Here is a 26,858-nt window from a genome sequence, read left to right on the forward strand (position 1 = left end):
GAAAAATGGGCATCTGAGGGTAGGTAGAAGCATAGATCAATAAATAAATCATGTATAGGAACACAGTGACCCAGGTCAGCCTGAAGTAAAAATACATATGGAGACCATCATTCAAGTAAAGTGCAAAGTGCATCAAAGATGTCCCAAGTGGGTAAATACTCAGACCACATAGAAAGGGGGTCAGTAAGTTAATAGGTAAGACAGCTGATACAGGGGTCAAAGGTACTAGAAAAAAGACATAAAGGTATCAAATGAGCTACCTGGAAGTCCCTCAGAGTCCACACAGGTCCGACGCGCGTTTCGCCGTAGGCTTTTACCAGGATACAGAAAAGGGGATGAGGAGGGGGTATATATAGGGCAATTGGCCAATGAGGAGAAGGGTATGAGGACGGAAGCATAGCGCTATGCAAAAAAAGGCGCCAAGCAGCGATCTGTCAGGAGACCGCATCTCATCAGAGCGCCGTCCACCCGCAGCATCGGTGCTGGCGTGCGTGTCACGTTGGAGCGCAACGGCGCCCGGAAGTGACGTAAACAGAACATCCGGGATGCATGTGAAACGCAAACCGGAAGTGAGGTAATGAAAAATGTCCGAGATAGTAATAGCGGAGAGGGGAGAGAGATATCTGCAAGAGATTGATGCGTGCCACCATGGAACGCAAAGAGACAGTGGTATAGGTAAGTGTAGAAGAAAAGACAGAAGAATGCAGGAATAAGAGTGTGAACGTGTCTAGAGGAACAAGAAAAGAATGGGGGACTCAAAGAGAGAAGGAAAATGACAAAAAAAAGTGAGAAAAAATAATACAATGAAAAAATATGTAATAACAAGTATAAAAAATGTGCATAAGGATATAAGTGAAGGTAGAACACAAGAAAATATGATATGTAGGTAAATAAGACAGGTGAAACAATGTGTACCTGATGGATATTATGTCCACGCCCACAAAAATGAGAACATGGAATAATCGTGGTAAACAAACATTACAGAAAAAAGCATGAAAAATACATATAAGAAACATGACAAAAAAAGTAAAATGATCATAGTAAAATGTGTATGTCCATATTGTGGCACGCTTGCAGTCCATCCCAGAAAATAATTCGAAGTACAGCATAATGGTATATTTCTTCACTTCAACTCATGGCAAAAATAGAAATCCTCAGGGAATACATCAGGTAGGCGAAAGAACTAATGAACAAAAGAAAAATGAATAAATAACAAGTAGTAAAAACAGCATAAAAAACAACAACAATAAAAAATATATATAGTAAACCGATAAAAATAATGATAAGCAGAAAGATTACCACCAGCCAAGAAAGAAAAAGAAAAAGAAAGAGAAGAGAAGAAAAAGAGGCCGCAAGGAAAAATGAAAAAAGCTGAGAGAGCAGAGTACAAAAGGGTGAGAGAGTATATTTAAAGGAAAGGAACAAAGCTATTGGATTCATTAAGACCATGAGGTACCATGGTATTAAGAGTAAAGATCCATTTCACTTCTTTTTGGGCCAAGACCTTTTTCCAATTTCCACCTCTGATCCCCACATAGACCCGGTCTATTCCACTAACCTTGAGGAGAGAGGCATCACACTCATGGTATTTTTTAAAATGGGGTAAGGTTTTCAGCTCATCCAAGTTAGTTGATTCTTTGGCTGCTATAATGTCCAAAACATGTTCCCTTGTTCGTCTACGGAGCTCCCTAGTAGTCATGCCGATATATATCTTATCACAGGGGCATCTAGCACTATAGATGACCCCTATTGTTGTACACGTAATGGCGTGGGTTATAGTGTACTCCCTGGATTTGTCCGCGTTAGTGAATGCCTTCTCAGAACAAATGTTTGGACAGGCCACACATGACCCACAGGGTCTACATCCCCATAAAGGGCCTTTTGATCCAAATATATAAGTTTTTTCTTATTATAAAGATGACTATGAACAAGTCTATCACGTAAATTCTGAGCCCGTCTATAAGTAACCATAGGGTTACGTGGAATATAGGAGGAGAGGGTATGGTCCAGCAGAAGAACCTGCCAGTGTTTGTTCAAGGCATTCCATATCTCATTACTTCTAGAGTTGAATGTTGAGATAAATCTTACAATATCTTTTCCTCCAGTTCTTCGTTGTTGGTATAGTAGGTTCTTCCTATCTGAGAATTTAGCTCTCCGGTAACTTCTCTGCATAACTTTCTCACTGTAGCCCCTCTTTCTGAACCTATCTTTGAGGTCCAGTGCTTGTTTTTCAAAACTCTCATCGTTGGAACAAATTCGGCGAATTCTCAAAAATTGGCCTGTGGGGATGCCATGAATCAGTTTCCTGGGATGAGAGGAATTCGCATGCAGAAGGGCGTTAGTCGCCGTAGGCTTCCGAAAAACATCCGTTTGGATGAGTCCATGACTGTCAATATTCAGTAAAACGTCCAAAAACTCCATATTGTGTCTCCCAGTCTTGAAAGTTAAATTGATGTTGAGGCTATTGAGATTTAGAGTGGAGATGAGATGCGCAACCTCCGTGTCAGAGCCCTGCCATAAAAAGAAAATATCATCAATATATCGACCCCAGTACAGGATCTTGTGAATACCCTGTACTGGATCGGTCATGAAGATCTCCCTCTCCCACAGCCCCAGGAACAAATTAGCATAGGAAGGGGCACAAGCCGCTCCCATTGCTGTCCCCTGGAGCTGTAGGTAGAAGGACTCTCCATGCAGAAAAAAATTGTGACTCAAGGAAAACTGTAAGAGCTCGACCACAAGGTCGCGCATCCCAATCTCCATGTCCGACATCTCCAGAAAAACCTTGGTAGCCCTAACTCCGTCCTCATGGCGGATGGACGTATAAAGAGATTCAACGTCACACACCACCACATGAGGACATCCTCATCCACATGTACCCCATCCATTTGTTTGAGAAAATCAGTAGTGTCCCTGAGGTGGGACGGTAATGTCTCTACCAAAGGATGGAGGGTATGGTCAATAAACCGGCAGATTGGTTCACAGAAATTTTGTACACCAGACACTATAGGTCTACCTGGGGGGGCAATCATATTCTTGTGAATCTTCGGAAGAAGATAGAAGGTGGCAATACGTGGGCTCTTATCAAAAAGGCAATCAGATTCCTGTTTTGATAATGTCCCTGATGATACTGCCTCAAGCAGAATGGACCTAAGAAGATCCTGATATTTTGAAAGGGGGTTAAAGGTAAGTTTTTTGTAGGTGGTCGAATCCCCCAAGTGTTTTTTAATCTCATTTTCATATTTTGAAATAGGCCATAAAACAATATTGCCACCTTTATCTGAAGGTTTTATCACTATATCACGAAGGTCACTAAGTTCGTCAATAGCCCGCCTCTCTTCCCTACTGCAGTTATCATATAGACGTCTGGTGGATATATTCTTAAATTCCTCAGTGACCAATTGAACAAACAGGTCAATGTGAGGGTACAGTGAAAGGAGAGGAAATTTTTGAGATTTGGGTTTGATAGAATCGGGCAACTTACATATATTTGGTATTGTTTGTTCATCCATAAGGTCCTGTAAGGTCTCTACGGCTTCCTGTTCTTCTAGAGTGGGAAACATGTAAGGATCAATAGGTTTGTGAAACATCTTTTTAAAAACCAATTTGCGGGCGAACAGGTGAAGGTCTTTTATTGCCACAAAGGGGTCAAAATTACCCGAAGGTGAAAAGGAAAGACCTTTACCCAGAATGTCAATCTGGGATTGGCTCAAAACATGCTCAGAGAGGTTAATTACCTTAAGATTAGTGTCGGATGATTCTTTGTCAATAACAAGTCCACCGCGAGGGTTGTTTCTCCGTGGATCTCGTTTATTATGTCCCCATCTAGTATTTTAGTTGTATTTAGAAGACGAAGATTCATTAGATTCATTATTGGTGGATAGGGCGGAAGACACTGATGATTTTCTATCATTCTGGGTTGCTCTGAATTGCCATTTGTAAATCTTATCATTCTCTTTATCTGATAAATCACGTTGGTATTTAGTGGCTTTAGTAGTCTTAATTTGTTTTTCCCAGGTTGTAAAAAGACCATCGATTTCACCATTAAAGGTCAAAACACTAGGAAGATATATAGCTTTACCAGAAAGAATTTCAAACAATTGATCTCTGCACCTAACACAAAACTGCATCAACTGTAGGTTCTCATGAGTCCATTGACATTTCATATATCCTTCAGCAAGAAGATTACTTAAGAGCACTTGTTATTCTGGCACACCACACATTTAGAATAGGTTTTCTTTGGTCTTGCCCCGCAAAATTCAGAAGTGAGGAGAGGCAGCCAACCCACCTTAACTCATTCCTGAGTGAAAAAGGCAACTTTAATCTACGACAGCCTAAAATCTCAAAGCCCATAGCTGGGGGCTCAGAAAGGAACAGCTGTTGAAACTTCAGCAAATCTCTAGCTTTTAATGGCTTGACAAAATCAGCATAAGCCGGTTTCATGAATAAATTTTATAATTCAAACCACCGAAGGTTACCTTTCAGAAGTAACCGTTCCCTGTTGCCTTAATCCAGATCACCTAAAGAAAAAACATAAAATGATAAATGAAGTAGATAAACAGCCCATAAGTTACTACTATAAAGAATTAAACAGTATGGACAAGTATGGCTCAGAGCATGAATCATAATCACAGATCTCAGGTGAAACACGGACTATGCAAACTCATCACAGAACACTACAGGGTCATTATGGAGCTTGTCCATGTACACACAAAGTGGTCAAATCACAGCTTCAGCTTAACCCACAACATCTCTGGAGTTTAGACAGATGCACTTCTCAATTTTTCAACAATATTGTCATGTAAATACAGCCAAGTGTCTACCAAGGGGTCAGAAGTGTCAGAATGTTCATCACTTTGTTCACAATAGGCGTTTTTTTCAATGCAAATTTTCAGCTGCGTCTCACAGTACCAGCAAAGTCTGAGATTTCAGAAATCTCATACACCGCTTGCTTTTTATCCATGGTTTTCTGCACAATAGAGCAGGTCACTTTCAGCGTTTTTCACCCATTGAAAGCAAGGGGTAATGCAAAAAAAACACAGGCATCAGGTTTTGCTGTGGTTTTAATGAAAAAAGCAAGTACAGCAGTATGTGAAATTCACTTACTCTTGTGATTCTCCCAATTTTAAACCATCTTGTCTTGGACAACCGAGATGGCAATTTGGATTAGTACCCGAGTTGCTCAGGCATTGTTCCAAGTGTAAAACGTGTCCTACAAACTCAATGCTCTGCTAATGTCTTGGATAAACTATTCTTGAACAATTCACCTCCCCAACTGTTACATTTGTAATTCTGGTTAATATGGTTTTACATAGGTCACCAATGCAAGAACTGTGTTCATGCTTCTGTAGTGGAAGCAAAGTTGAACTTTGGAATCCTGAAAAACGGACCAAAACCTATGTTTTTGAAGCAGCTTCTTTTCTGCCAAAAGAGGCTTTGTTGCAGAAAAAAAAAAAAACGAACAAGGCAGAAAACACACCTAGTGTGAATAGCCTTAAGACTAAAGCAGGGAGAATTGCACTAAAGATCACCATTTACACATTAACATTTGAGAGGTGTATGCTTACCTGCACAGGATCTGAATGTACAAGTCATCTCTGGCAGAAAGTCCATATATGTCACAGTGGTTGTAGATTACCAACCATCTAAGGAAAAAGAACAGTAAATCTTATACAGGAAGCAAATAAAACACACAGCAGAGGTCTCAAACACACGGACCGCACGCAGCTCCTGAGGCTGCTTTATGCAGTCCGCAGGCACAGACCCCTTGACGATCCAGACCTGGTCCAAGAGGAGCTGCCGACAGCAGTGCTGCATTTCCGCGCAGAGACCATCTCCCAGCACAGCATTTCCAATGCCAGCCGCCGGCCAATCAGAGGCCAGCAGCTGATATCTGCATCCCAGCGCAGTGGCGTATGACGTCACTCACATTCATAGATGTTAGCTGCTGGCCACTGATTGGCCGGCGGCTGGCATTGGAAATGTAGTGCAGAGAGCCGGTCTGCATACATGCAGATGTTATGCGGTTCAATGAAAGTTAAAGGCGGCGATTACGCACAAGAAATGGTTGTGCTGCGGATTTTTCCGCACTGATAATCCGCAGCATGTGCACAGAACATGTGGATCATCATTGGGAAACATGGCAACTTAACAAGTGTTTTTAATGAGTTTTCAAAGTGGAAATGGCACCTCGGAAACGCATTAAATCCGCATCGTGGGCACACAGCCTTACATATATTTTTAAACTATCAGTTTTTACTTCATATCACAATCAGTTTTAAAAATAAACAAATGTCATCTTGAAATTTTCACACTGGCCACCAGCCACGTACATTAGATGGCTGTTGACTGACAGTCATCTTGGCCAGCTCTCCTACACACTGAAGCGCCGGTTCAGCTGAGTGCTCATGTTTCTTCATGAAAACTGACCAACTTAAAAGGGGTTGTGCCACCATAAATAATACAGTTAAAACTGAAAAGGTGGAAATATTTTTGTAATTTATAGTGGTTAAAAATTATGCTTCTGGTTCTCTTCTGAATGCTGTTATTTTTTTAATTATGCCCCCTGGCGCTAATTCAATCCGTCCCATCATTGGCTGGTCAAGTTTGTGCAGTTCCTGTCATTATAAGAGGTCCGATTCCCCCCCAACTGCGCAACGCCCAGCACTCACACAGCTGACCTCTGCGCTCAAACAAGTCAGTGAAGCAGAACGATCTCACCCAGAGGTCAGCTGTGTGAGTGCAGGGGGTTGGGATGAATCACAGACATGCTGTCAGACCTGAGCTGAGCATGAGCTATCAGACTTGTGTGAGGAGAATACATTGTGCACACTAGGGATGGGGAGTTGGACCTCTTATGACAGGAACTGCGCAAACTCAACCAGCCACTGATCAGACAAAATGAACACCAGGGGGCGCCAGAGCATAATTAAAAAATAAAAAGGTTATCTTAGGAATGGAGAATAATTTTTAACCACTATAAATTACAAAACTATTTTCCAACTTTTTTTTTGCTTTGAGAACTGTATTCTTTATGGTAGCACAACCCATTTAAGTGGTAATAGAACAGTAACATCTAAGCCGTTACCATCCAACAATGGCCTAGTAAAGTCTGAGACAGCACTGGGGTAATGCAAAGAGTGAGGATATCCGCCAAAAGTTGTGGGATCCTGCTCTGCATGCAAAGATCACACAACCCGGAAGTTTAGACCCAATTTGCTAAAAAATCATTACATTTAGTGGAAAATTAGGACCGTTCTGGCAACTTTTTCTAAAGTACAAACACATCAGTGCAAGGCTCCGAAATAAAAAGGGGGAGCCACAGACTGGCAATAGATACTGTAACTGAAATTTGGAGGTTTGATTTATATACGTACCTTCCAACCAAAAATGCAAAGCAAGATTACATCAACTGTAGGTTCTCACCGGTCCATATAACCTGTAACAAGAAGATTGCTTAGAAAAAGTACTTGCTAGTCTGACATATCACACCACACACAGTAGGGTGGCTTTTTTGTCTTGCCCCGCAAAATTCAGAAGTGAGGAGAGGCAGCCAACCCACCTTTACTCACTCCTGAGTGAAAAAGGCAATTTTAATCTACGACAGCCTAAAATCTCAAAGCCCATAGCTGGGGGCTCAGAAAGGAACAGCCATCGATGAGTGGGAGTGTTAATAAATCACTAGCAATAGGGTAACAATGCAATCCGATTCTGTAGTTCAAACCAATGAAATTTACCTTTCAAAACTAACCATCCTGACCTCCAGATCACCTAAAGAAAACAGAAAAACATCATGAAGTAACAAAAGTTACTAAAGGGAATTAAACAGAACGGACAAGTGTGTCTCAGAGCACAAATCATAATCACAGATCTCAGGTGAAACACGGACTATGCAAACTCATCACAGAACACCACAGGGTCATCATGGAGCCAGTCTACATACAAGGTTTATGGTTTTTAGGCTTGAACTAGGGGGAATAAAGCAAGACAGTTGTTGACCCTTTAATGCATTGACAGGAAATATGTTCAAATCTTTGTAGATAGATGCAATTGTTTAATTGCAACACTGGCTCATGTAAATGCACTCAAGTGTCTACAAAAGGGTTAAAAAAAACAACAAAAAAAAACAGAACAACCTGCATGTACTTAACCTTAGGACTGTAGCAGGAGACACTCAAGAATCACTTAAGCCCCCGTCCCACATAGCGAGATCGCTGCTGAGACACAGTTTTGGTGACGCAACAGCGACCTCACCAGCGATGTCGCTATGTGTGACTTTGCAGCGATCAGGCCCCTGTTGTGAGGTCGCTGATCGCTGCAAAATGTCCTGGACCATTTTTTGGTCTTTGCCCTCCCGCTGGTCAGCACACATCGCTGTGTGACCAGCGATCAGGCTGGTAACCATGATAAACAGCAGGTTACTAGGTGCGCGTGTGCCCCTAGTAACCAGCTGTTTATCATGGTTACCAGCCCGCTCCTGCTTCAGCAGGCTGGTAACCAGGAGCAGGACATCGTGGAAAGATTCTTTCCATGATGTCACTGCTCCCCTGTTGGTGAGCCTGCCTGTTTGACAGCTCACCAGCGATCACATAGCGACGCAGCAACGATCCCTGACAGGTCGTATCGTTGTCGGGATCGCTGTAGCGTCGCTAAGTGTGACAGGGCCATTAAGATCAAGAACACATTAGTACTTGATAGGAGTGTTGCTTACCTGCACTGGATCCAAATTGCCAAGTCATCTCCAGCAGGAAGTCCATGTGTGTCACAGTCCACCAACCAGCTAAGGTTAAACATTAAATCTTATTAAAGTGGAAGCAAATTATAAATATATGTAATATATTATGGGGAGCAGCAGCTGGGCACCAGCTATATTGCATCACTGGGCACAGTACAAGCCTGCTCAGGGCAAGAACATAATCATTGGTTGTCAGGTGAAACACGGACTATGCAAACTCATCACAGCAGGTTACTGGCAAGTGGGATGCATTATAGGGGTCACTAAGGGCACGTTGGGATTGGGGCATAGTCAGGTCACTAAGGGCACAGTCAGGGATCTGGGGAATAGTTCAAGTTCCAGCAAACACCACAAATCCCCCATGACTAACACTACTGTGTGATCACAGGGAAGGAGCGGATGAATAACAGGCAGGTACCGGACTGAGGAAGCACTAATGTCAGGGCTGTCTGAGACCAACAACCTTACCCTCCGGGTGGAATCTTCCACAGGCTCGTCATTGCAGCTCCGGACACCTAAGAATAAGAAGTCTGTAGTGAGGCCCTCTCACTGTGAGCACTCATGGAACAAGAGGGGCAGGCCAAGTCCTAGCGCCATAGAAAGCGCGGGAACACGACTGCGGAGCCACCTCGTGCTCAGCCAACATGGCGGCCCTGAGATTAACGGCTTCCGATAAACGAGAGAGACCTACACAGCGCCACATACACAGAACGCCGAGACGGGAGCAGAACGTACAAGTCCCGGCCCGCGCCCCCACACTGACCTCCTGGGCAAGCAGGAGCACAGGAGCTTAGAGTGCGCGGTCACACGCCCGTAAGCAGTCTGCAGCGGCTCCTGCGTGTGATGGAGGACGTCATGGGAAGGGGCGGAGCCGCCCACAGCACAGAGCTCCGCCTCCTACCGCCGGAAGTGCGCGCTGGTAAGGAGGAGACTGGATCAGAAGGAGGAGCCTCGTAATACAGCACAGAGATTAGCAGGAGGTGATACAGTCAGTATTCTCTCCCCAGTCCGTACAGTATAATATCTAGCCAGGAGGATGGCCCTTAATCTAGAACTTTTTATTCCAATAAAATGAATTACTAAACCACCAGAGGCATAGCTAGGGTTTTGGTTCAGGGGGCTGAAACTTCTGCGTGGGCCCCTAACCAGGTAACCCTGATTACAGCTATGGAGGGGCACCCAGATAGTGGATGTAGGAGAACCTCAGCAGATGACCGCGCTGTTACTGAAAATATACAAAGACCAGCACTGATAGTACCGCCATATGGTGACCATATATTGATAGATGCCAGTCCTGCAGAACATATAAGAGATCACAGCACGGTTATATAACTTACAGCTGACGTTCTTTCTGATTAAATTGTTCACTTTTCCATCTGGCCCAGACCGACAGGACAACTCCTCCATCCAGGACTCAGAGTCTCAGGTCTGCAGAGATCACAACAAAGACACATATGACTCCTTACATATCAGGCATCGTCCCCATCTATTCCCAACCTACACAAACCCCTCATCCTGCTGATAATCCAATACTGAGCCTCCGTTTCTGTATGTGTCCCTATTAATGCACCTGCTGTGCGCCCTCTAGATGGTAAAACAACCTCTAGAATATAGTAATGCCGTGTGTAAGTGCCCTAGAAAACAGTGCCCACATTTTCCCCCTAGAAAGTAATAATGCCCTCTGTGTGCCCCTCTGACAGTCACAATAACCTGAGTTCCCCTATAACAATAGGTGCCCACTTAACATTTAATAATGTCCTGAGTCTCCCCCATGTACAGCTTCCCTATACACAGTATGATGCTCTCCTATACACAGTATAATGCTCCCTCACTGTATAGTATCCCCACACAGTATACTGACCCCTTAGTAGCCTCCAAACTGATGTATGCAACACTGTATGATGGCCCCTACACTGCACAAAGACCCCACATTATCTCCCACACTGTATGATGGCCCCCACACTGTGCAAAGACCCCACATTATCTCCCACACTGTATGATGGCCCCCACACTGTGCAAAGACCCCACATTATCTCCCACACTGTATGATGGCCCCAACACTGTGCAAAGACCCCACATTATCTCCCACACTGTATGATGGCACCCACACTGTGCAAAGACCCCACATTATCTCCCACACTGTATGATGGCCCCCACACTGCACAAAGACCCCACATTATCTCCCACACTGTAGGACCCTAACTGTATTCCCCACACTGTATAAATAGCCTCCATATAGTATAATGCACCAGCTAGTTCTCAATATACAGTGGGGAAAAAAGTATTTTGTCAGCCACCAATTGTGCAATTTCTCCCACTTAAAAAGATGAGAGAGGCCTGTAATTGACATCATAGGTAGACCTCAACTATGAGAGACAAAATGAGAAAATGACGCGCCCCCAGAGCCGTGGGGTACTCGGCAGCCGGGCCGGTGGATGCTGGTGGGGGATATCACGATGGCTGGCCCGGTCCGTGGCCCAGGGCGGTCAACAAAAAGGGGAATATATTTATAGGGGATTTGTAAAGTTCATGACGCCACCTGTGGAATGCGGCCAAAGGGAGCCGCCGCTGCGGACCAGTCCTCTGAAGCTGATGTTACTGCAGCAGGGATGGTGTGGCTCTGCACAGGAAGAGCTAGCTCCAGGGCAGTGTAGGTGTTGTTGGTTGCGCTGGCCGTTGTAGTGCAGGGGGAAAGATGGCGTAGCTGAAATAATGGACCGAGGCAGTGCGGTGCAGTCATCCGAGTCTTTACTCACAGTTCTTATGTAAGTTCCACAGGTGCACTGTACGGATGTCAGCCTCCCACGTCGCGCTGCGTTTACCAGAACAGGGGTTCAGCTCTTCCTCAGGTAGTTTAAGAGCACCTGACGGAACCCTGCTTTCTTGTGTTCCTCTCTAGACCGTCTTCACGCTGGGTCTTCTCCCTCCTGCCCTGCGCTTCCCCACTCTCAGTCCCGCTCGGGTGCTCTGAAGTCCCTCCTGTCTAACTGGAGTTCCTGGACCTGCTTGACCCTCACGGAGATTAGAATGAGGCTTTGGCAACTAGACTATAAAAGCCAGAAGCCTCCGGTTTTTCCAGCCGAGACCTGGAGTAACACGGCTGGTCCAGGGGCCGGTCCCCTTCTTGCGGCCTACGATCCCTCTGTCTTCTGACAGATTCGGGGCGTAAGGGTGCCGTCCTGCACTCGCCGTAGCCCCTGAGATCCCTTTAACAGAACGGAGCTTACTCCTCTGCTCCCCTCCTGGGCCTCTAGCACTGGGCCCTACTTGTGGAGCAGAGCTCCTAAAGAGACTCTGCTCCCTGACTGACTGTCCTCTCTCACTCCTCTCACTGACTGATCCCGTCACCCTAAGATGGCTTCCCTTTATATACCTACTACTATGGTGCTCCCCTAAACTGCTTCCTCCACCCACACCCACTACTGGTTGCCCCCACTCCAGCCAGGGACAGGGCTCAGCACTGTGCACATGCATCTTGCCCTTCCAGCCAGCCTGGAGTAGTGTAGTGTTGGATGCAGGTGTTGGGGTTCCGGGCAGCACTCCCTCCTTACCTGAGAGAAGGAGATACCACAACTCTGGGTGAGGTGCAGTACCTCTGTGGCGACTGAACCCTCAGGGGCGCCACAAAAACAAATCCTGAGAATCACATTGTCTCATTTGGAGAGAAATGTTTTTCAAATTTTGGTGGAAAATAAGTATTTGGTCAATTACAAAGAAGAAAGATTTCTGGCTCTCACAGACCTGTAACTTCTTCTTTAAGAGGCTCCTCTGTCCTCCACTCATTACCTGTAGTACTGGCACCTGTTTGAACTTATCAGTATAAAAGACACTTGTCCGCAACCTCAACCAGTCACACTCCAAACTCCACTATGGTGAATTCTTCGGGGGAGTGTACTTGGAAAGAATCGGGGAATAATGAGGCACAAGCAGTATGAGACACAAATTGCTCCAAGATGAAAGCGCAAAAAGTGTCTCCTAATCTGCGCATGCGCCATCTCCAGCGCCCATTTTCCCAAAGCCCACCACAGGGATATGTACAGGAGAGGGGGCCTCCACTCACCACCGACTTCTTTTGAGAGGACGGAGCCCGCAGCATCGCCGCACTCCAGCCGTTGCTGACTTCCTGAAGCTGTGACCCCGCTCCACCATTGCCGCCCCACAGGTAAAATACAATACCTTCTGATTATAAGATGCACCCATTTTCCCTCCCAAATTTGGAGGGGGGGTTGGGAGTCCATCTTGTAATCTGATAAATACCGTATAACTTCATACATGCAGTCATGGCTGAAAGTGTTGGCACCCTTGAAATTGTTCCTGAAAATGAAGTATTTTTCCCAGAAAATTATTGCAATTACACCTGTTGTGTTATACACATTTATTTCCTTTGTATGTATTGGAGCAACACAAACAAAACAGAGAAAAGAAGGAAAATTGGACATTATTTCACTCAAAACTCCAGAAATGGGCCAGACAAAATTAATGGCACTTTTCCAAAATTGTGAGTAAAGAACTTCGTTTCAAGCATGTGATGCTCATTCAAACTCACCTGTGGGAAGTAACAGGTGTGGGCAATAAGAAAAATCACACCTCAAACCTGATAAAAGGAGAGAAGTTTACTCAATCTTTGCATTGTGTATCTGTGTGTGCCACACTAAGTATGGAGAACAGTAAAAGGAGAAGAAAACTGTCTCAGGACCTGAAAACCAAAATTGTTGAAATATATCAACAGTCTCAAGGTTACAAGTCCATCTCCAGAGATCTTGATGTTCTTATGTCCACGGTGTACAATATAATCAAGAAGTTTACAACCCATGGCACTGTAGCTAATCTCCTTGGATGTGGACGGCAGAGAAAAATTGCTGAAAGGTTGCAATGCAAGATAGTTTTATGGTGGACAAGCAGCCCCAAATCAAGTTCCAAAAAAATTCAAGCTGTCCTGCAGGCTCAGGGTACATCAGTGTCAGCACGTACTATCCTTCGACATTTAAATGAAATGCTATGGCAGGAGACCCAGGAGGACCCCACTGCTGACACAGGCATAAAAAAGCTAGACTACAGTTTTCCAAAATGTACGCTAGTAAGCTAAAATCCTTCTGGGAAAGTGTCTTGTGGACAGATGAGACCACGATAGAGCTTTTTGGCCAAGCACATCATTCTACTGTCTGTTTACCGAAAAAGGAATGAGGCCTACAAAGAAAAGAACACAGTACCTGCAGTCAAATATGGTGGAGGTTCAAAGATGTTTTGGGGTTGTTTTTGCTGCCTCTGGCACTTGGTGCCTTGACTGTGTGCAAGGCATCATGAAATCTCAAGATTACTAAAGGATTTTGGGTCGCAATGTAGTGCCCCCAGTGTCAGAAATCTGGGTTTGCGTTCTAGGTCATGGGTCTTCCAGCAGGAAAATGACCCCAAACATACTTCAAGAGCCCAGAAATGGATGGAAACAAAGTACTGGAGAGTTCTGAAGTGGCCAGTGATGAATTAGGATCAAAATCCCATTGAACACCTGTGGAAAGATCTTAAAATTACTGTTGGGAGAAGGCACCCTGCAAATATGAGAGACATGGAGCAGTTTGCAAAAGAAGTGTGGTCCAAAATTTCAGTTGAGAAGTGGAAGAAACTTGTTGATGGTTATAGGAAGCGATTGATTGCAGTTATTTATTCCAAAGGGTGTGCAACCAAATATTAAGTTAAGGGTGCCAACAATTCTGGACCATTTTGGGGGTTTTGTGTGAAATTATGTCCAATTTGCCTTTTTTTCTCTGTTTTTTTTGTTCTAATACACACAAAGGAAATAAACATCTCTATAACAAAACATGTGTAATGGCAATCATTTTCTGGGAGAAATATTTCATTTTCTGGAACAATTTCAAGGGTGCCAACACTTTAGGCCATGACTGTAAATCAATTAGCAATCATTTATTGTTTGTTTAAAGAGTCAGTCGAAAACATTATGGAAATAGAGGAAAGGCTAATACAATCGTTCAGTTCCCATATAAAGCACATATCGGCAGCGCATCACCTGTGCACATGGGACGATGCTTGGCCCGTAACTACTATTTTTATGCCAGCATAAATCATAGAATCATAGAATGGTAGAGTTGGAAGGGACCTCCTGGGTCATCTGGTCCAACCCCCTGCTCAAAGCAGGATTCACTAAATCATCTCAGACAGATGTCTGTCCAGCCTCTGTTTGAAGACGTCCATTGAAGGGGAACTCACCACCTCTCGTGGCAGCCTGTTCCACTCATTAATCACCCTAACTGTCATAAAGTTTTTTCTAATATCTAATCTGTGTCTCCTCCCATTTAGTTTCATCCCATTGCTTCTAGTCTTTCCTTGTGCAAATGAGAATAAAGATGATCCTTCTACAATGTGACAGCCCTTGACATATTTGTAGACAGCTATTAAGTCTCCTCTCAGTCTTCTTTTTTGCAAGCTAAACATTCCCAAATCCTGCAACCGTTCCTCATAGGACATGGTTTGCAGACCAGTCACCATTCTGGTCGCTCTTCTCTGAACTTGCTCCAGTTTGTCTATGTCTTTTTTAAAATGTGGTGCCCAAAACTGTACACAGTATTCCAGATGAGGTCTGACCAAAGAGGAGTAAAGACCAATAATGACTTCACGTGATCTAGACTGTATGCTTCTGTTAATACATCCCAGAATTGTATTTGCCTTTTTTGCTGCTGCATCACACTGTTGACTCATGTTCAGTCTATGATCTATTAGTATACCTAAGTCTTTTTCACATGTACTGTTGCTTAGCTCTATTCCTCCCATTCTGTATATGCTTTTTTCATTTTTATTGCCCAGATGTAGTACTTTGCATTTTTCCCTGTTAAAAACCATTCTGTTGGTTGCTGCCCACTGCTCCAGTTTATTTAGGTCTTTTTGAATCCTCTCTCTCTCTTCTCTAGTATTAGCTATCCCTCCTAGCTTTGTGTCATCAGCAAATTTAATCAGTTTACCCTCAATTCCTTCATCTAAATCATTGATAAATGATCCAATCACCCAACGAATGAGCGTTTTCCTCGTTTGTTTTGTGATTGCCGGCATGTTTACACTGGCGGATAATGAGTGTGAATAGGCATTTCAATAGCCAATCCCACCCTTCACACACACTTGCACTCCATGGTCTTTCCTACACACATGCTTCCACCCCAGGACCCTCCTTCAGGCCAGAGGACCCCCGTTCATCACATACCGGCACCTGAGGACACAAACACACACACGCATGCACACACTCTCCTAAACAGACCTGCACCCCAACTGACCCAACTCAGCACACACCCTTGCACCTGAGGCCTCCTCATCATATACACCTACTTTCCAAGGGCCACCACCCTATTACACACATTCACCCCCATCCATCACACAAACCTTTGTAACAGAGGGACAATGACCCACCCTCTGCATACACACAGCACAGGGATTATCACAGGGCACAGTCACACACACTTCAGTGATAACTATTTACAGCTCATCCTGGTTCTCCTGGGGGGCTAATAGAATGTGATGGATGATTACTGAGTGTCAAGGTTACTGTCTGGGATAATAAATAAGGTTTGCAGGGATGACTAATGGCATAATGACAACTAAAGCCCTAACAATAGCCCCCATGTCTGCCATATTCCTCAGCCGGAGGCGAGGTTTACTTAGCTACTTGTCAGTCTTTGGCAATGCACAGCAATACATAAGTAGTACACTGTATTATCAATGTAACCAAAGGATCGCATGGTCAAGTTCCCACGTGGGACTGGTAAGTGTTGCATAAACAAAATAAAGCGTTTTTATGTATAAAGAGAAACAATGAAAAAATCCCACTTTTAATAATAAAAAAGTTTATTTGTGAAAAAAAAAAAAATCCTCGCAAAAAAACAACACATATTTAGTATCACTGCCTTCAAAGGATCCATTCTCTAAAACTAGTATTTAACCTTAACGGTGAGAGCCATGAAAAAAGATCTGACAAAAAAAAAATCAAAATGTTGTATATATCCCAAATTTCAAAACGAGCTGTAGTTTTATGTGTGCTATTTTAGGGTATGTAGGAACTTTTTATCACTTTTTACTCTGTATTTTTTTTTTAGAGATGGGGCAGAAAAACACCAATCTTGGCGTTCTTTATTCATTTTCCCCAGCGTTCACTGTGCAAGATAAATAATATGGTAAATGAATGGGTGGAGGAGTTGTTACGGAGGCAACAATACCAATGATGTGAAGATTTTTTTTTTCTTCTTGTGGGGGTATTTTTTTCTATACATGTTGTAAACCTTTTTTTAAAATTTTTTGACTTCTAGCCTCATTAGAGAACTAGAACTTCAGTGAGCTCATAAAATAAATGGACTACTATACACCAGAGCTCAAATAATACACCGCTATACACTAGAGCTCATATAATACACCGCTATACACCAGAGCCCATATAATACACCGCTATACACCAGAGCTCATATAATACACCGCTATACACCAGAGCTCATATAATACACCGCTATACACCACAGCTCATATAATACATCGCTATACACCACAGCTCATATAATACACCGCTGTACCCCAGAGCTCATATAATACACCGCTATACACCAGAACTTATATAATGCATCGCTATACACCAGAGCCCATATAATATACCGCTATACACCAGAACTTATATAATACACCGCTGTACCCCAGAGCTCTTATAATACACCGCTATACACCAGAGCTCATGTAATACACCGCTATACACCAGAGCTCATATAATACACCGCTATACCCCAGAGCTCATATAATACACCGCTATACACCAGAACTTATATAATACATCGCTATACACCAGAGCCCATATAATACACCGCTATACACCAGAGCTAATATAATACACCGCTATACACCAGAACTTATATAATACACCGCTATACACCACAGCTCATATAATACACCACTATACACCACAGCTTATATAATACACCACTATACTCCACAGCTCATATAATACACCGCTATACACCAGAGCTCATATAATACACCGCTATACACCGCAGCTCATATAATACACCGCTATACACCGCAGCTCATATAATACACCGCTATACACCAGAGCTAATATAATACACCGCTACACACCAGAGCTCATATAATACACCACTATACACCAGAGCTCATATAATACACCTCTATACACCACAGCTCATATAATACACCGCTATACACCAGAGCTCATATAATACACCGCTACACACCAGAACTTATATAATACATCGCTATACACCAGAGCCCATATAATACATCGCTATACACCACATCTCATATAATACACCGCTATACACCACAGCTCATATAATACACCGCTACACACCAGAACTTATATAATACACCGCTATACAGCAGAGCTTATATAATACTCCGCTATACACCAGAGCTCATATAATACACCGCTATACACCACATGCTCATATAATACACCGCTATACAGCAGAGCCCATATAATACACCGCTACACACCAGAACTTATATAATACACCGCTATACAGCAGAGCTTATATAATACTCCGCTATACACCAGAGCTCATATAATACACCGCTATACACCACATGCTCATATAATACACCGCTATACAGCAGAGCTCATATAATACACCGCTATACACCAGAGCTCATATAATACTCCGTTATACACCAGAGCTCATATAATACACTGCTATACACGAGCTCATATAATACACCGCCATACACGAGCTCATATAATACACCGCTATACATCAGAGCTCATATAATACACCGCTATACACCACAGCCCATATAATACACAGCTATACACGAGCTCATGTAATACACCGCTATACACCAGAGCTCATATAATACACCGCTATACACGAGCTCATATAATACACCGCTATACACCAGAGTTCATATAATACACCGCTATACACCACAGCTCATATAATACACCGCTATACACCGCAGCTCATATAATACACTGCTATACACAAGAGCCCATATAATACATCGCTATACACCAGAGCTCATATAATACACCACTATACACCAGAGCTCATATAATACACCGCTATACACCAGAGCTAGTATAATACACAGCTATACACCAGAGCTCATATAATACTCTGCTATATACCAGAGCTCATATAATACACCGCTATACACCAGAGCCCATATAATACACCGCTATACACCACAGCTCATATAATACACTGCTATACACCACAGCTCATATAATACACCGCTACACACCAGAGCTTATATAATACACCGCTATACAGCAGAGCTCATATAATACTCCGCTATACACCAGAGCTCATAATACACCACTATACACCACATGCTCATATAATACACCGCTATACAGCAGAGCTCATATAATACACCGCTATACACCAGAGCTCATATAATACTCCGCTATACACCAGAGCTCATATAATACACTGCTATACACAAGCTCATATAATACACCGCTATACACAAGCTCATATAATACACCGCTACACATCAGAGCTCATATAATACACCGCTATACACCACAGCCCATATAATACACTGCTATACACAAGCTCATGTAATACACCGCTATACACGAGAGCTGATATAATACACCGCTATACACGAGCTCATATAATACACCGCTATACACCAGAGCCCATATAATACACCGCTATACACCACAGCCCATATAATACACTGCTATACACGAGCTCATGTAATACACCGCTATACACCAGAGCTGATATAATACACCGCTATACACCACAGCCCATATAATACACTGCTATACACGAGCTCATGTAATACACCGCTATACACCAGAGCCCATATAATACACCGCTATACAAGAGCTCACATAATACACCGCTATACCCATGTATTATGACTATATACAATACCTTAGGCAGGGTCTAGTAACATGGCAGCTATAAGGGCCATTATCAGGCGCCCTGACATCCACAGCAACCCATCAGCACCTGCGACAACCCTGTCGGGAGCCGATGGGTGACCAGGAGCTCCCTTCCTGCATCTAAGCATCCACATAAACTGCGGCATGCTGGGGGTTAAGCTGCCCGCGCTTGAGGCAGGAGCTATGTGATCCGGCCCCGCTCCGCAGGTGCACGCACATCACTCAGGCCATCAGACGTACGCACGGAGCGGACCTGGCACACGCTGTCACGTTCGTTTGCGTCGCTGCTCGGGAAGCCGTCGGTGTATGCGTTGTGGTGCACTGCGGCTACCAGGAGGAAGTGAAGCTGTGTCCTCACTTTCAGTCATAGGGGCGGCTACATATAAATCAAGGTACTGTATATAGGGATACAGCTTTCGTTCATAGCAGTCTATGGGTGCCTGAAAAGGATTTTTCGGTTTCAAAAAACCCCTGTCGAGTGTTTTTTTTTTTAATAACATTGCTTTACTTACCCTCCATGGGTCCAATACTGATTCTTTGCCGCTGGTCTGAGTGCCTGTTATGTGCACACATTGATGGGGCTGTGGGACTGGAGCCGTGCCGAAAAACGGTGAAGACGCTGGAAGTGGGGATATATCCGGGGACTTAAAGGGGCACTTCAGCACTGAGAAAAAAACAAAACGCTGGAGTGGTGCTTTAAGGGGCCAGTGCACTGGCTGAGGTTTTCCTAGGCTTAGACACTTAAGGAAAAAGCCGTCAATCTTTTTTCTGAAGCGGTTTCGCCATTATTTTAATTTGTGACTGCTGTGCCGCTGGCGTCTTTTTTTCTTCTGAGGTATTAACACACTACTTCATTTAGCCTCCTCACGGTTTCCTAATCCAGAGGAGGTGAAAGGGAGTGACAAAAGACCGCATACGTGCACAGCATTGTCGTTTTTACATTATTTCTTGCAGCGCTTTTTCAGGCAGAAAAACGCTTGGAAAAAACTTTGAATGCACATACCTTTATATTGACATCAACGCTGCAGCCAATCAGTGAGCTCAGCTTTTCTGCATGCGTATACGGCATAAGCCAATCAGAGCCACTGAGATCACTGATCGGCTGCAGCATGGTTGACGTGATGTCAGCGCTGCAGACAATATCAGACATCGGGTGCAGGGGTGAAGACACAGCGCTGGCCTCGGTTAGCGTGCGTAAAGCAAGATTGCGCCTGGCGGAGAAGGTGTTTTGAATCTGGAATATGCAGATGAGTACAATATAAATATGTAATATTACATTTCTTTAGAAATCGTTCCAAGACTTGTTGCTTGGTTTCTTGTGTTGGTAAAGGTGTGAGGAAATGACTTAAGTAGTGTAGTTACAATAATCTGTCATTAATAAATCCAAATCTTTGTCCTCTGTATGGTATATCGAGTATTATTGGCTGCCATCACTTAAGCCAACCTTTGAATTTGTAACCAGGTTTACCAGGAGCGATTGTATCAGGAATATAAGTACAGCCAGGCAGAAGGACATCTGAAGCAAGTGGAAAAACTTCATGCCCATCAAATTCAAAGCCAGGATTCAGAATTAGTAGCCATGAAGGGGGAAGTGAATTCGCTGAAGAAAATCCTGGAAGAATACGAAAGAAAAGATAGTGAACTGTCAGAAAAGCTAATGGAGTGGAACCGGCAGTATAATAAGCTGCAAGGAATGTATGATGGAGTACGACTGCGCAATATTGCTATGGCTAACCGAGCGGCTTCTGCAAGTAGAGAGAGGGCTCCGCAGGAATATTCTGGTTCTTTTGGATTTACAATGGGTAACTACAAGGGGGAGGATTAAATACATAAGAATATGGTTTATATATTTATATATATGTGTGTGTGTGTGTACATATATATAGTCTCTGCTTGGAAAATTCAAATATACAGTTAGGTCCATATATATTTGGACAGAGACAACATTTTTCTAATTTTGGTTCTAGACATTACCACAATGAATTTTAAACAAAACAATTCAGATGCAGTTGAAGTTCAGACTTTCAGCTTTCATTTGAGGGTATCCACATTAAAATTGGATGAAGGGTTTAGGAGTTTCAGCTCCTTAACATGTGCCACCCTCAAATGAAAGCTGAAAGTCTGAACTTCAACTGCATCTGAATTGTTTTGTTTAAAATTCATTGTGGTAATGTCTAGAACCAAAATTAGAAAATTAGAAAAATGTTGTCTCTGTCCAAATATATATAGACCTAACTGTAGTTATATAATAAATATATTGCTATATATTAGACGCACACAATGCACAATGAGTCTTATTTTCTTGAACTAAACAATATATGAAAATTGCAGAAAGGTTTTTTTCCTGTAATCCGTAATTTCGAGAGAGTGTAGGGTAGTGAGAGTAGAAACAAAAAATCAGAATTGGTAAAATTTAAGGTAAAATATCTCAGTGGAAAACTCAGCTTTTATACTCAGAGGGACTTGGCTCAGATCCGCGTTCGAGGCTCAGTTGAAAGTCTCCGTCCTAAAAGTCATTTCACTGTTTAAAATTGTTAGGGTAGAGAAAAATGAAGAAATAACCTTTAATTTAAAATAGATGAGCAAAATAGTAAACTAATGAAAAGTGTTAAAAAATGATACAGTATATATATGGTAAATATATACAACGGACAGTGGCCAGAACAAATGTATTTATTATTTGTTTTGCCCTCTGTAGCATCAGTGGATAAAACACACCTTAGCATTGAAACTGCAACACCAAGAAGAAAAATTAATGAAATTATGGAAATCACAGGATCAATGAACACGATAATGTTAAAAAAATGGAAAAAAAAGTTTCACAACATGTCGATTCATACAGTATCAAGTATGAGCGCCACGTGCAAAAATACATTCACTTACTCGCCTTGGCATGCTATTAATGAGGTATTAATGGTTGCCTCAGGAATGTTTTGCCAGGTGATTGTACTTGGGCACATAAATCGTCAAGAGCCACTGCTTGCTGCTCCCTTTGCAATTGTCGACCAATGAAGTCACAGATGTTCTCGATGTCAGATATGTCCGAACTCACTACAGGCCATGGTAGCACATTTAGATACTTTGCAGAAATGGGTTAAACTACTGGTTCCACAACCAAACAAATCTAACACCGAGCTGTTAGAGTACCGGTAATGAAAACTAGAGGGTTCCAGCTACTGAACATTATGCAATCCTACACCATAATCCTGGCAGTAGCACTGGTGAAACGTTCCTTCAAGAATACCTCTTTAGGCCATTGGAAACATGGTCTCCAGACCAATCTCTGGCTATCATTGCGTCTAAGACAAAAACGGGACTTATTGCTGAAGAGGATAGACCTCCATTCCAGCCATACTGGTAATATTTACCAGTGTCGCTCTCAGGCATCATGTGACCCCCGGCTGCAGCCGGCTCTGACATCCGCTGATGTCACGACAAGTGCCGGCAGCAGCCAGGGGTCACGCTCTTCCTATCTCCATGGTGGATGCCAGGCTGTGGGTGGGGTTATCCCCCGCGTCACACCCGGCATCCACCACGCGCTCTGCCTCTCCCCATTCATTGGGAAAGCGCGCGGGGGTAACCCCGCCCACAACCCAGCAGCCACCGCGGGGACCCCAGTGCTGAGTCACACCTCACTTGTGACGTTGGCGCTGGGGTCACGTGATGCCTGTGAGCGGCCGCCGATAGCGCCGCTCACTGGCATTATCAACATTGGCATTATTCAGACCAATCTCTGGCTATCATTGCGTCTAAGACAAAAACGGGACTTATTGCTGAAGAGGATAGACCTCCATTCCAGCCACTTTTGCTCTATTCCAGCCTCCGATCTCCATCTGGAGACAACATGGGCGCAATGCCATTTAGAGGCCTTCAAGGGAAAGTCAAGCCAGTCCTACTCCCAGGATTATGGTGTGGGGTGGCGTAATGTACGGTACCCGAACCCCTCTTGTCTTCATTTCAGGTAAAGTAGCAGCTCGGCATAACATTGATTTGGTTGTGGAATCAGTGGTACGTCCATGGCTCTAAAGTGTAGAAAGAGCCATTGTTCAACACGACAACAGTAGGCCGCATGTAGATCGTACTAATGTAAGCAGCCTGCATGGCCAAAATGTGCTGCCATGTCCTGCAGCATCTCCAGACTTTGTATCAGGAGTATAAATGCAGCCAGGCTGAAGGATTTTAATGATTTGCCCAAGTGCATTCAATGTGGCAGAACATTCCACAGACAATCCATTAATAAGTTCTTTGATAACATGACAAAGTGTGTAAGTGCTTGTAATTCTGCATGTGGCGCTCACGCTCAATAGTGGATAAATCGAGATGTTGAAAATTTTGTTTTCTTTTTCTTCATCATTTGCATATCATTAACATGTCTATGGATCCTGTGATTTCTATAACTCCAGGAGTTGGTGTTACAATTTCAATGTTGAGTAGTTTAGTATAGATAGGAGGAGCAACATTAGAATCTTCTTTCTTTGTTCCACACAATAATATATCTATCTTCTCTCTCTAGGTTACAAATTCTATGTTTCACATACTATCAGTACCAAGTATATTCTTGACTGGCTGGTAATATTTATTGCTTGCCCTGAAGCTTGATAGCAAACTGAGAAGATAAAAACTAATACAGGAGAGCTACATACAGTAGAAAAAAATACACTATCTACAGTCATGGCCAATAACAGCTTGGCGTTACATTGATTTTGTTGTGGAACCAGTGGTACATCCATTTCTCTAAAGTGTCGAAACATTTTTCAACTCGACACTAGGCCGCTTGCTACTGGAATCAGCCTGCATCTCCAGACTTGTCTTCCATTGAGCACGTCTGGGACGTCATTGGTCAGCAATTGCAAAAGGGAGATTCCAGCCTCGGATCTTGATAATTTCCTTGCCTTCTGTGAGCAGATCATAAAAAAGCACTGCGCAAGCACCTAGCGTTGATTGATGTGAATGACGAGTCCTGCTTTATCCACATGGCGAACCAAGATCTCGTGCCTGCGCAGTAGCCTCATTCTGATGACATCGGTATGCGCTTGCGCAGTGCTGTTTTATGCTCTGCTCAAAGTAGGGTAGAGCAGAGTGCGCTTGAGCGGTACTGTGAGGCTACTGTGAAGGCCAAGATCTCTGTTCGCTATGTGGATGACGCAGGACTCGTCATCCACATAAATCAAAGCAGTAGGACGTGATTAGGAGCAGAGAGGAAGAACAGACGCCGCAAGAAGACGCCCATCGGACTGGACCACCCTCATTTACATACAAAGCGGGAGCATATCAAATGATATTTTTTGGGGTATACAGGTGGAGTCAGGAGCTGATAGACACCTTGTGGAATGCAGCCCAGGAGCAGTTAAATCTGGTGGCATTTGTTCATAGGCTCGAAAACTGGTGACAGGTTTTTTTTGTAAGGTTATATCTTAACTCTTGTATACTTTAGCAATTTTATAAAGTGAAATTACTAATTCATATAATAGAGAAAAAGGGTCGGCACTGCTCCCAAAAACAGGATGAACACATTGGGCAGTATTCACATGTGTGGTGCACAATATTTGAGAAAGTTCAAATGTAACATATCAAAAAAGTAGATTTACACTCACCACACATATGATAAAATAGCTTTTTATTTTCTTTGCATGGTCGAGAGGTGTATATGAAAAGAACAATATTCAGCAGGTTAGTCGCCCCACACAGTATGATGGCCCTCAAAGTCCTCTACACAGTATGAAGGCCCCAAAGTCTTTCCTTACAGTATGACAGCCCCCACACAATATAATGTCCCCCACACAGTATGATGGCCCCACAGTCCCGCCACACAATGTGACTGCACCCACAATCCTCCCATACAGTATGACGAACCCCACAGTCGCCCCACACAGTATGATGGCCCCCACAGTCATCCACATAGTATGATGGCCCAAGCTCCCTCCACAGTATAATGGCCCTCACAGTACTCTCATACAGTATAATGGTCGCCCCACATAGTATGATGCCCCTACACAGCCTCTCATACAGTATGATGAAACCCACATAGTCCCATCAAAGTATGATGGCCTCCACTCAGCTCCCTCACACAGTATGAAAGACCCCACACTGCCCACTCACACAGTGATTCCGATTTCTACACTGGTTAGAGCGGGCGCGATGTAGTGACGACAGTGTCATTGTATCCGCTGTGCTAAGACTCCGAACTCAGACGCACAGGGAGAATGATGAAACGAAGCTGACGGCTCCGTGGTTCCATGGTTGTATTGTGTTTATTAGTATCTGCATCCAGGATGCCGATACCCTTGAAAGTGTGGTGCCGGGTGGAGGAGGGGGCGACATTTGTCATGCGACACTGAAGTTGTAGCAACACATTGCAACATTGGATGTAATGACTTCCTATGGTTTCTTGTTACAACTTGTGACATACTGTGACACAGAGTCACTAAAGTTTCATGCATGATAATGCCCCGTCTCATGCTGCACATAACACATCTGCATCTCTGGCTGCTATGGGCATAAAAGGGGACAAACTTATGGTGTGGCACCCATGCTCCCCTGACCTCAACCCCATTGAGAACCTCTGGAGCATCATCAAAAGGAGTGTCTATGATGGCGGGAGGCAGTTCACATCTAAGCAACAGCTCTGGGAGGGAATTCTGTCCTCATGCAAAACAATTGAAGCAGAAACCATCCAAAACCTGACAAATTCAATGGACGAGAGAGTTCAGAAGCTCCTTTCGAACAAGGGGTCCTATGTGAAAATGTAACATCACCTAGAATAAAGTTTTGAGTTGAAAACTGTTTGATTTCAGTTTGTAATAACCTGCTAATGCTTATAATTTCAAAAATGACCATTTTTTTGTTCTTTATTAAAATGAAAAGGTTGAAAACTCTGCTGTGCATAATAATTTGGAACATGCATTTTGAGTGCAGTTTGAGTTTTTTATTTTTTTTAAAATATACTGTTATCATAGGCAGTTTGTACATAAACCTTTCAATTGTACTCTAATAGTTACTTGACTGGAAAATTACAATGACTGCAATTCATATAGGTAATTTGGGAAAATCTGAGAAAATATTATTTGCATAATAATTTGGAACACAGTGTAACGTTGACTTGTGAAAATAAAAAAAAAAATTTTTCCGCAATAATGTTAAAAAAAACATATTTTCACAAGGGTATCAGGAGAAAGTGGACCTCAAAATCTATTGTCCAATTTCTCCTGAGTACACGGATACCCCATG

The 26,858-nt window shown here is 43.3% G+C and overlaps 2 long non-coding RNA genes and 2 other non-coding genes across 4 annotated transcripts; 1 reads left to right on the forward strand and 3 right to left on the reverse strand.

Moving 5' to 3' along the window:
• Nucleotides 1-4,113: 4,113 nt before the first annotated feature.
• On the reverse strand, nt 4,114-9,655 carry LOC141256392 (uncharacterized). Its single transcript, XR_012317359.1, has 7 exons — nt 9,498-9,655; nt 9,203-9,249; nt 8,711-8,779; nt 7,737-7,770; nt 7,377-7,438; nt 5,568-5,645; nt 4,114-4,520 (listed from the first exon to the last, which is right to left on the reverse strand). It is a non-coding gene; the product is annotated as an uncharacterized lncRNA (long non-coding RNA).
• Nucleotides 4,239-4,383, reverse strand: LOC141175243 (small nucleolar RNA SNORA79). The gene has a single exon (XR_012253025.1). It is a non-coding gene; the product is annotated as a small nucleolar RNA SNORA79 (small nucleolar RNA).
• Nucleotides 7,512-7,656, reverse strand: LOC141175221 (small nucleolar RNA SNORA79). Its single transcript, XR_012253023.1, has one exon. It is a non-coding gene; the product is annotated as a small nucleolar RNA SNORA79 (small nucleolar RNA).
• LOC141256403 (uncharacterized) lies at nt 9,617-26,858 on the forward strand. The gene is made up of 3 exons (XR_012317370.1): nt 9,617-9,714; nt 21,094-21,433; nt 24,145-26,858. It is a non-coding gene; the product is annotated as an uncharacterized lncRNA (long non-coding RNA).

Source organism: Phyllobates terribilis, unplaced genomic scaffold (assembly GCF_046119375.1).
Source record: "Phyllobates terribilis strain yellow unplaced genomic scaffold, ASM4611937v1 Scaffold_1__5_contigs__length_1240528914, whole genome shotgun sequence".
NCBI classification, from domain to species: domain Eukaryota; kingdom Metazoa; phylum Chordata; class Amphibia; order Anura; family Dendrobatidae; genus Phyllobates; species Phyllobates terribilis.